At 35.4% G+C, this 11,681-nt stretch overlaps 1 non-coding gene across 1 annotated transcript; it reads right to left on the bottom strand.

The window, feature by feature from the left end:
- Window positions 1-11,237: 11,237 nt before the first annotated feature.
- On the bottom strand, window positions 11,238-11,308 carry LOC124507997 (small nucleolar RNA SNORD56). The gene has a single exon (XR_006961204.1). It is a non-coding gene; the product is annotated as a small nucleolar RNA SNORD56 (small nucleolar RNA).
- Window positions 11,309-11,681: the final 373 nt, after the last annotated feature.

An 11,681-nucleotide genomic window follows, 5' to 3' on the forward strand; every position in this document is an offset into this window, starting at 1 on the left:
ACATCGGGGAGAGAGAGCTCTGGTATTTCTACCTCTTCTTATAAGGGTACTAGCTCTATCAGCACACCCTTATTAGAGCACACCTTTATGGCCTCATGTAACCTTTATCACCCCTGATAGGCTCTATCTCCAAACATAATAACACTTGGGATTAGGGATTTAACATAAAAATTTTGGAGAGACACAAACATTCTGTCCATTATGTATCTTTATAGAGTTCTGGTGTAGAAGGAGAAAAGTATGTGCGGCGTGGCAGTTGAGACGGAGCAGACAGTTGGCAAGATCAATGTGACTAGTATTTATGAGACATGGTACTGAACTATCCAGTAGAAGACTCTCCAGAGAAACTATCCAGAGGACTATCCAGAGAAAAACTAGAAATATGCAGAGGTTCCCTTCAGGTGCTTGACAAAGTAGTAATTGTGGCAAGTGTCCTCAAGTTACCCAAGACTGAAGACAGAATCTCCCGAAGGGAATAGAGGGAAGAGTGCCTGGAATCCACACAAGGCTGAAAATAGTGCCCATTCTCACCAGCCAGACTGAAAAAATCTCCTAATTCAAGGGGCACTGAGTACAGTTATCAGAAAGGTCTTGGTAGTAGGTAATGATCAGCCTAAGAGTAAAAGTTACTCTGATCTAGTCTAACTGATCTTAATAGCAATACACAGTGGGTTCAAACTGGTTCCAAGTAAGTTGAAAATCACTGACCTAGGTAATTCTTGAAAACACCCTAGCCAGGCACCAAATTTCACTTGGACCTCAGTCTTCAAATAATGCACTTTTCAGGGTACCTGGGTGGCTCAGTCAGTTAAGCGTCCAGCTTTGGCCTCAGGTCATGATCTCCTGGTCTGTGGGTTCAGGCCCTGCATCAGGCTCTGTGCTGACAGCCCAGAGCCTGGAACCTGTTTCAGATTCTCTCTCTCTCTCTGCCCCTCCCCCACTCATTTTCCGTTTCTCTCTCTCAAAAATAAATAAACATTTTAAAAACTTTTTTAAAAATTTACTTTTCCTAGCATAACTTGATTCCACAAAGTATAAAGCTAGGAAGCTGTTAAAAAAAAAAACATATATATTTTTTTCATTTCTACAGAACTTTAGAAATATTAATTAGTCATAAAATAGCATCAATGGCTGATCTCATTATTTAATGACCACACAGATCATTCAAACTTTAGGTTTCTTAACATCTATGTCTGATTATCTTAATGGAATAGAAAAGATTTCAGAATATGCTTTTATGTCTGATCGATTATATTTAAAAGTATTGCATCAAATATTTTTTTCAAAGAGAAGCTTTGCTAGAGTGATCTAATTATATATTAGGAAATTAAGCCATTCTATGTAATTTAATAGCTTAATCCAAAATTTTAAAGAGGATCCAAATGGAATAGTATCTCATTCATAAGTTCAGCATACAAACCAACCAGAGATTTCCACAATTAAGATGATGAAAAATTAAAATGTGACTAATTACTTCTATGTACCGTGCCTAATGAGCATAAACAGTTTCAAGATATATTATCCCCAAACTGATATTTTCCTCAGAAATAATTTAGATAATGGCAGCATTTCTGGGCTCACAGTAATAATTGATTTTTGCATCTAGTCAGAAAAAAATTAAAGTCAATGATTCTTGTTAAACTCTTATCTATGCTTCCTAATGGCAACCCCTTAATTTTACATTTTAAGAAAACATTAGCACATGTAGCCATGCTATAAAGAATGCTTAAATCGCAGTACAAAAGCAAAGATAAAATTAAATTTCTAAAATCAATGTTTAAGAGGGAAGTCTTCAGTTATTTGAAATCATATAAACATAACAGTTTTTCTTAAAATTGCTGAATTAAATATAATTATAGAGTTAAATTAGGATAAATTTTTACTGGTAATTTTCCTTTTACCTTACCAAGGAGATATACTCCTCATTTTATACAGATTATAGTTTCAGCCTGTTAGAACTCATGAAATTAGTGAAAAAGAACATATAATGTATGTGCCTAGGTTTATTCTTATTGGAATATCTTTTTCTCACGGTTTCAAGAAATAACTTTCAGCTTTGTTTCTTTTGCAGAGCAAATAGGACTTACAGAATCTGTTTTGCCATCTGCAAAACATGGTCATTCGGATAAAAAAAAAAAATCATAGAATTCCTCCTAACCACGATCCAGTGTTCTTCTCAGATGTATTAATGAAGAAATGCTGTTAGAAGTAACACAAAGAAATCAAATAAATTTAACTAGTAAAAAAATTAACAATTTTTAAAAAAATATCTAGAACAGGTTCCAGGATTGCCTGAATTGAGTGATTCAAATAAAATATGTATTTGTTTTCTCCGACACTCTGTTTCTCTTTTCTGTTTGTGAGTTGACTTATTACTCCTAGTTCTTTTATATGAATTGTACATAACTGCCCCCATCCATTATGAGTATGGATTCATCCTCATAACTCTTAATTCAAGAAAAAAGAGTGTATGCCTCTTGTTAATTTGGAAAATTCAGTAGAAGACTGATTTCTCTGGCTTAATTTGGCTTGTGTCAAATCCTAAGTGTTTGCAACATTACTGTATATAGAGGGATAGGCTTCAATTGGCTTATCTTGCACCATGTGCTTTCCTCTGGGGCAAAGAGAACAGTAGCCTGTCCTATGTTAGATTTTTTGTTGTTGTTACTTGAGGCTGTTAGGAGGGGCACAAAGAGGATAATTTGATGTTATTTTAAAAATTGAGTGTTCAATTAATCAATGGTTTAACAAACATAACTCTTGTTTTTACGTTAAGTTTTTACATTCAAAATACAGATATTTTAAATTTCAGTTAGTTAAGTTAGTTTTAACAATCACTATTAAGGATGGTTTCATAACTTAGATAAAAGCACTCCTTTAATTATTTAAGCTACATTTTTAGATTTATACATTTGAGTATCATTTTAAGCATTTTGAACCTCTGATACAACAAACTTACCAAAGAGTTAATTAGAGCAATCAAATATCTGTGATAAATGTATTTGTTTCCTGTAGATCCTTTAATAATTACCACAAACAAGGTGACATAAAATCAAGTGTTCTATTGGACAATCTGTTCGCGATCTCTTGTAACTTCTGGCTGCTGCAAATATAATTTGGCTTGTGGTAGCATAACTCCAACATTTGCTTTCCTTCACATGCCCTTCACTGTGTGTATAGACCTATCTCAAAACTCCATTTTTTTTTTTTTTTTTTTGCCTATGAAAGTAAAAAGCATGAAGAACCCAAAGCAGCTGGGTGGTTTAACTTCTAGTATGATGGGATCGTTGTTGTGTGTCCTTATGGAAGCATTCCTTCCTTTGGAACTAGGACCTCTAGACAAGTAGAGCTTAATGTCATAGAGAAATGAAACAAAAATTTTGCTAGTGGATCACTGGGGCAATAGAGCACGGTTCCACTCCATTTTATACTCCTTAATTCCTAGAAACATAAATCCTGGCTATGGGAGAAATCCCGCCATGTATTGGATACTGACTTATTGGATATAGCCTCCTGGAGAACACTGTCCCTGCCCTGCAAATATTGCCACCTAACCTAGGTAGTACTGTAACTGAGTCTTCAAAAGTCTGTTCTACCAAGCCAGCTCTTCCAGGAAGACAGGGAACATGGTATGACCAGTGAATTCCAAGAACATGGGCCCACTGCCACACTTGATTTGTCGTGAAGTGAGTTCCTTGATCGGAACTAATATGTGGAGCACCATAACCATGAATGATTCTCTAAGTTCACAGATGGCAGTTCTGACAAAAGGATTTCATGAAGAAAAAGCAAATCCATACTTGGACTATTCCATTAAGAACAGAGGGCTGACCCCTCTATGATGGAAGCAGTCCAATATAATCGACCTACGACCAGATAGCTGATTTATTACCCTGGAGAACAATGCCATGTTAGGAAATCATTGTTGATTTCTGCTGTTGACAGACTGGGCAGTCAGCAGTTGCTCTAGCCAGGTCAGTCCTGGTGAGTGGAAATTAATGTTGCTGAACCCATGGAAAATCTTGATCCTTGTCATTATGGCTACTTTAGTCATGAACTCATTGAGCAATGACAAGAATGGCTTGGGAAGGAGGCTGACTGGTATCCACAGAATGTGTCATCCTATAAACTTGACTACTAAAATATTCCTCTTCTGAGATCACTCTTTGGTGAGCATTTATTTTTTTACAAAATTTTTTAATGTTTTATTTATTTTTAAGACAGAGAGAGGAGTGGGGAGGCGCAGAGAGAGAGGGAGACACAGAATCCAAAGCAGGCTCCAGGCTCTGAGCTGTCAGCACAGAGCCCAACACGGGGCTTGAACTCACGAACTGTAAGATCATGACCTGAGCCAAAGTTGGACACTTAACCAACTGAGCCACCCAGGCACCCTTCTTTGGTGAGCATTTATATACAACACAAATATCTTTATGTTTTTGCCCATTCAGAGAGGTCTATACACAAATTCTTCCCTAAATTTCCTTGTAAGCAATTTTCCTATTATATTCCTTATCACCAATTCTCCAATTATATTCCTTCCAAGTTCCTGATCAGCCAGCTAAACTGTTTGTTACAGCTTATGTATCAGCTTATAAATCTATATTAGTCAGGGTTCTCCAGAGAAACAGAGACAGGATGGGATGATAGATAGATAGATAGATAGATAGATAGATAGATATAGATAGATAGATAGATGATTGACAGGTAATTCTATATGTTCATCTAATTGGGCTACAGGTGGCCAAATAGATGGTAAGGCATTTTTTCTTGTGTCTGAGAGTGTTTCTGGAAAAGATAAGCTTTTGAATCATTAGACCAAGTAGAGAAGAACAGCCTCACCAATGCAAGTGGGCATCATCCAATGCTCTTGGACATCAAAACTCCTAATTCTTGGACATTTGGACTTGAACCAGGAATTGAATTATTGCCCCCCCCCCCCAACACACACACAATTTTTGGAACTTTGGACTAAAAAAGGGACTTATACCATTGGCTCTTGACTCAGACTGAATTTACACTACCAGTTTTCCTGTTTCTGCAGCTTGCAGATGGCAAATTGTGGGACTTCTCAGCCTTCATAATTGCATGAGCCAATTCCTATAACAAATCTCTTCAGATATATCATATTGGTTCTGTTTCTCTAGCGAACCCTGACTAAAACAGATTTACATATAGAAAGAGCTTATATTATAAGAATTTGGCTCACATGATTTTGGAGGCTGAGAAATCCCCAAATCTGTAACTGGCCAGCTGGAGACCTTAGAGAGTCGATGTGAATAGTTCCAGTCCAAGTCCAAAGGCTTGAGAACCATGAGAATTGCAGTCTAAAAGCAAGCAGGCTCACGACCCAAGAAGAGCTGATGTTTCTTTCAGTTCAGGTTCAAAGGCCAAGTAAGACCAATGTCCTAGCTCAAAGTACTCAGGTAGGAAGAGTCTTTTCTTATTCTCAGGAGGGTCAACCTTTTTGTCTATCCAACACTTCAACTGATTGGATGAGGGCCACTCACATGAAGGAGGGCAATCTTCTTTACTCAGTCTGCTGATTCAAATGTTAAGTCTCATCTAAAAACAGCCTCACAGACATATCTAGAATATCAGTCACATTGCTGCTGCATAACTTAACACTCATATCTCAGGGGCTAAAATCATGTATTTTCTTTCTTACATACGTACAGACTGGTTGGGGACGGGGGACATTATTTCAGGCATTGGTTAACAAATCAAACATTCTGGGACTAAAAATTAGCATGCTCTTTTCAGAGCTCAAAGAAGCACAAGAAGCCAAGCCAAACTATGCGACACATTACAGCCTCTGCCTATGTCATATCCTTTAGCACTCTATTTTTGAAAACAATTTAATATCAGTAAGAGAGGAGTTATCTTGCAAATGATATGGTTATGTAAATCTATTAGAGAAAATGAGTAAAAAGGAGTAACGATAAGCAATAATATAACAGATAATTAGCATTCTTCTCCATGCTGATTTTGTGTGGAATGTAGTTGTGCCTCTGATATGCCTAGGATCTCAAGCAGCATGTCTGAACATTTAGCTATGGAGTGAACCTTAAAATTACTTCCAGTTACCCATATGATGATCAAATACCTTAGTAACACTTGATTTAAACAATGGATCTAAGTAATAGATGCATGAAAATGCCACCTCTATAGATCTTTTCATCCAAAATTTGATGACTAATTGATTAACAATGCAGGGACACACTGAGTCACAATAGACACTGATCAACTGAAGAATGATACCTTTATCGATCTCCTTTTCCTCCTTTGTCAACCTTACCCACTTTAAATAGAAATAAAAAAGTTCAGTGGGCAGTTTAACACATAGGAGATTAAGGGTTAAAGACTAAAGCATGGTTGCACTGCATTTCATATAACTCTAATCATTTTTTAGAAAAGGTAAAATACTGATAAATTTTGGGAAATTTGAGATCCTCTGGTATGACAGTAAACTGATGTTCATTTATTTCCAGCTTCATACTATCCAATGTCTGTACTTGGTACAGCTGTCTGGTTGTCTCTGTGGGGTGTTATTGACTTATAACTTACAGTTAAATTGTTTCTTACATTATTTCATCCTTTAAATTGTCATTCTTACTTAACACAATCAACTTTATGGGAGGATATGGAGAGTTCATTGTTAATTAAATACAGATGAATAGTTACATTAAATGGTTAATTTAATCAATGTTGTGGAAGCAATTATATTGGCCTCTTTTATATACGAAATAAGAAAAATATCCTTAGATGTTAATGTAAGCTGCCTTTTTATTTAGAATCATTTGTGGAAAACAAGACATTTCTAAAAATAATGCAGAGAATCTCAAATTTCAGTAAAGATTCTACAAATCATTGGCGTTTTAATAATGAATAAAAAGGTGACACATTTCTCAAGTTTATCTCTGAGAATAAAGCTTCTTTGTTCCAAATTCTTTTAACTCTTCCTAGTTTATCTTTTTTCTTTATTTGTTGAACCTATAATCTCATTACCATTTATTTGTTGCTTTCCTTTCTATTTCTGAGCAATTGTTTGCAGCACAGTCTCTTGGGATTTCTTTCACTTTCTGAACTCACCTTAATCCCCTCAGTTCAACTTTTGCTTTTACTAACCATGCCTTGAACAGTTAAGCCTCACGTAGGAATCTTGGCAATATTGGCTTTTTCTCTCAATTGGACACTATATCCCCAAAGTGTTATTCCCCCCCTGCCATTCTTTCTTTTTCTTTTCAAAATAAATGAATCTTTCAGTGAATTAGGCTTCTGCCTACACTCTATATAATACCCCAGATTGTAGTGGTAGGAATTTCAATTCTTTCTATCTAATTAATGCAATTAAGATTGTCACTATTAGTGTATTGATAAATTAGACTTTACTTAAAAATCCCATTACCGTTCAAAAGTTTCAGAATAATTGAATACATATTTTTTGAAAAAAAATACTAAGCAAATTAATATCTGCATACCTGTTGCCCCAGATATTATTTTACTCCTTCCTGGATCAGGGTACAAAGATTTCTCTACTGCTTTAAAAAAAATTTAATGATATAATGCCAATAAAATAAATGTGTAATGTAACAATTACTGAAATGCTGAATACATTTCATGCAACCACAATTGTATTTAAAAGCTATCTCTAATTGAACTGGATTACAAGAGTTGATGCATGACTGAATTTTGAAAATATTTCAAAGATACTCATATATTCACACATGCATACACCTATCTCTTCTTGCAAGGTAAAACTTTGTATGCTATCGTATTAATTAGTTCCTGGAACAATTTTTAAATATAATCCTTCATGCTTTCACATTTTTTTTTGTTTTATTACATATGTTTCTATTAGGATCCCCTTGCATTTCTAGCAGTTTTTTCATTGTATATTAAGTTCCTATATTGCTTATACATAGTTTGTTGATTTATGCTATTTGTAAAGTGTGGCTTGTACAGTCATTGTTATTGTTTTTGTTGTTATTGGTATTGTTGTTTATAAATTGAATAAAGTTCTTTCTATCTCTTAACCCAATTTGACTAGAAAGTCAGATATTTTTGGGGCGCCTGGGTGGCGCAGTCGGTTAAGCGTCTGACTTCAGCCAGGTCACGATCTCGCGGTCCGTGAGTTCGAGCCCCACGTCGGGCTCTGGGCTGATGGCTCAGAGCCTGGAGCCTGTTTCCGATTCTGTGTCTCCCTCTCTCTCTGCCCCTCCCCCGTTCATGCTCTGTCTCTCTCTGTCCCAAAAATAAATAAACGTTGAAAAAAAAAAAAAAAAAAGAAAGTCAGATATTTTTAAAGAAAGGTTTAGTTTATTCACCTTTTGAGTAATAATCGACATATCTCTCTTTATTCTTTTAATCTTTATTTTGAATGATTAATTAACTTACTGTTACATTTTCTCTGTATATTTTCTAGATTCATCAAATTTCTAATCATTCTATTGTTTCCACTTGCAAATTTGGATATTATTTCAATATTACCATTTCAATCAGGGATAACATCACTCACCCATCATATTAGAGAAATTTCTATATTATAAGAAAATTTTATATTATTTACCCCAACAAATATACCTTTTCTCCCCTCTATGTGCTTTATTTTTCTTCCACTTTTTTTCTCTCAAGTTGCTTTAGATGTCTCTTATATTTTCAAACAATTTTTTTTTCTCAAATAGAATGCGAACAATGTAATGATATGCTAAGGCCTTTACTTTTCATTAATTCTAATTGTAATCTTTATCCTTCAATGTATTACAATACTTCACTTTTTTATTTCTTTTTACTTTTATATTATCGATATTTATGACAGTATTTTCTTCAAATTTAGGCCTGTTTGCTTTATTTGCATAGGAGGAAAGGCATAGATTATTAACAGGGAAATTTAAATAATGTGGGAACCGTGGATGAAGAGGTAAAATAAAACTCAAAAGTCATCTTCAAATTTGACATTTTTTAGAGCTTAATCTATTTTAAACTATTATATGAATGAAAACTATCTACAATGGTCACGAACTTCACTATGTCTATTACATTTATTTGTAGATAAAACATGGAAGCCAGTGAACAGTCTTGCATGCCTTATCCTTAGAATAATAAAGTTTAAAATTCAAGTTTAATATTCTAAGGTTCAAATTTAAAATATAATTCATAATATATTGCAGAGTCAAGGAGTATCATATACTTTACATTTTCTTTCTGATATTATCAACAGTCACTAAAATAATAATGCTACATTTATTTAGTGGTTGCTTTATGCCAGCCATTTTTCAATATGCTATAAACTGATTAACTCATTTCATCGTCCAAAGAAACTGAATTAGCACTATTTTTATCATTACTACTTTTTTTTTAACGTGTGAGGAAACTGATGCACAGGGAATTTAGGAAGCTTGCCTACTTAATTTCCTGTGGCTACTAGGTACAGAACCAGTACTTGAAGTCAGCAGTCTAGCTCAATATCCCATACTTTTAACCACTGTTCAATATGGCTGCTCTTTTCTCCCTAAAATTTCAAATTGGCTTATATTATATTTTTTACCTGTGTCAAAATTTTTTCTCAAGCTTTTTATTATATGATTTGATCTACTGAGTTTCATTTTCTTCACAGGCCTTTTTTTTTTTTTTTTCTTTTTTAAACTCTAAGACCTGTCTATTCCTGCTCTTGTCAGGACTGTAACCACTCTAAGTACATCGTATGTCTGATTCCTGGAACTCCCTTCACTTCTCTACTGGCTTGGAAACAGTTTCCTGGACTGAGCTTCTCTTCTCTGTTTACTCTTTAGTATTGCTGAAATCCAGCACTTCTCAGAAACAATCCATGGTAGATAAATCTTCCCAACCAAGTCACTTAATGACTTCTGGCAGCATACAGGACTAATAGTATAGTTCCATAAATAATTCTAATTTTAAAATTATTTTTCTACCAAACATATTGTCAACAGATCTGGTTTCTTCTAAGGTCTCTTCCCTTAGCTTGCGGATGGCTACATTTTCCATGTCTTCACGTGGTCTTTTGTCTGATGTGTCTTTAATTGTCCAAATTTCCTCTTTTTATAAGGAGGAATGGATTAGGGCCCCCCTAATAGCCTAACTTAATTTACTCATTTCTTTAAAGGCACTATTTCCAAATACGGGTGCATTCTGAGGTATTGGGGTTTAGGGCTTCAACATATGAATGTGGGAGAGATACAGCTGAGCCCATAACAACTGCTAAACAGTATTTCATGGTATGAATGTACCATAGTGGGTTTACTATTCACCTATCAAAGGACATCTAGCTTGTTTCCAGTTTTTGGCTATTACAAATAAAGCTGCGATAAATGTTTGTGTGCAAATCTTTTAAAAAGTTTATGTATTTTTAGAAAAAGAAAGCATGAGCGGGGAGGGGCAGAGAAAGAGGGAGAGAGAGAATCCCAAGCAGGCTCTGCACTGTCAGCCCAGAACCTGATGTGGAGCTCCATCTCACAAACCATGAAATCAGGACCTGAGCCAAAATCAGAAGTCAGAAACTTAGCTGACTGAGCCACCTAGGCGCCCCTGTGTCCAATTAAAAAAAAATTTTTTTTGACATTTATTTATTTTTGAGAGACAAAGGCAGACAGAGTGCAAGCAGGGGAGGGGTGGAGAGAGGGGGAGACACAGAATCCGAAGCAGGCTCCAGGCTCTGAGCTGTCAGCACAGAGCCCCCGTGCAGAGCTCCAACCCAGGAACTGTGAGATCATGACCTGAGCTGAAGTCCGACGCTTAACTGACTGAGCCACCCAGGCGCCCCACCCTGTGTGCATATTCTAATGTAAACATAATCTCTCTGGGATAAATGTCCAGGAGTATAATTGTTGAGTCATATGGTAGTTACATGTTGTTATTATTATTATTATTATTAATTTATAAAATGTATACTCTCAAATTATCTTCCACAGTGGCTGTACAATTTTACATTCCCGCCAGCAATATATGAATGATCCAGTTTCTCCACATCCTTGCCAACATTTGATGTTGTCTCAAGGATTACATTTATCCATTTTGATTAAGTGTATAGTGGTATCCAACTGTGGCTTTAATTTGTATTTCCCTATTTCCTAATGCTGTTAAACATTTTTTTCATGTACTTGTTTAACATCAGTATATTCTTTTTGGTGAAAATTCTCTTCATGGCTATGTTCATCTTCTAACTGGTTTGTTTGTGGGGTTTTTTCCCTTTCCTTAACCTCCTTTTCCCCCCTCTTATTTCTTCACTCAGACCCAAAATATCAATACTCACTAGGTGAACTGTTGTTAACAAAAAATATTGTTATCACTGTAGTTTTTTCCTCTGATTTCACTATTGATTTTGAGATTTCATTACACATTTTAGATACCAGTCTTTTGTCAAATACTTGACTATCAATATTTTAGTGCAGTACTTGTTTTTTCATCCTTTTAAAAGGGTCTTACACAGCTAAATTATTAATTTTTATGGTGTCCCACTGCATGCACTTTTTTCTTTTTGTGGATTATATTTTTGTGATAAAGTCAAAGAATTTAGTCCTAAATATAGGTGTTTCAGGACTCCTGGGTGGCTCAGTCAGTTAAGCGTCTGACTTCGGCTCAGGTCATGATCTCATGGTTTGTGAGTTTGAGCCCCACGTTGGGGCTCTGTGCTGACAGCTTGGAGCCTGGAGTCTGCTTCAGATTCT

Source organism: Lynx rufus, unplaced genomic scaffold, assembly GCF_022079265.1.
Source record: "Lynx rufus isolate CCGP_SWC_20201006 ecotype Redwood Valley unplaced genomic scaffold, mLynRuf1.p SCAF_12, whole genome shotgun sequence".
NCBI lineage: Eukaryota > Metazoa > Chordata > Mammalia > Carnivora > Felidae > Lynx > Lynx rufus.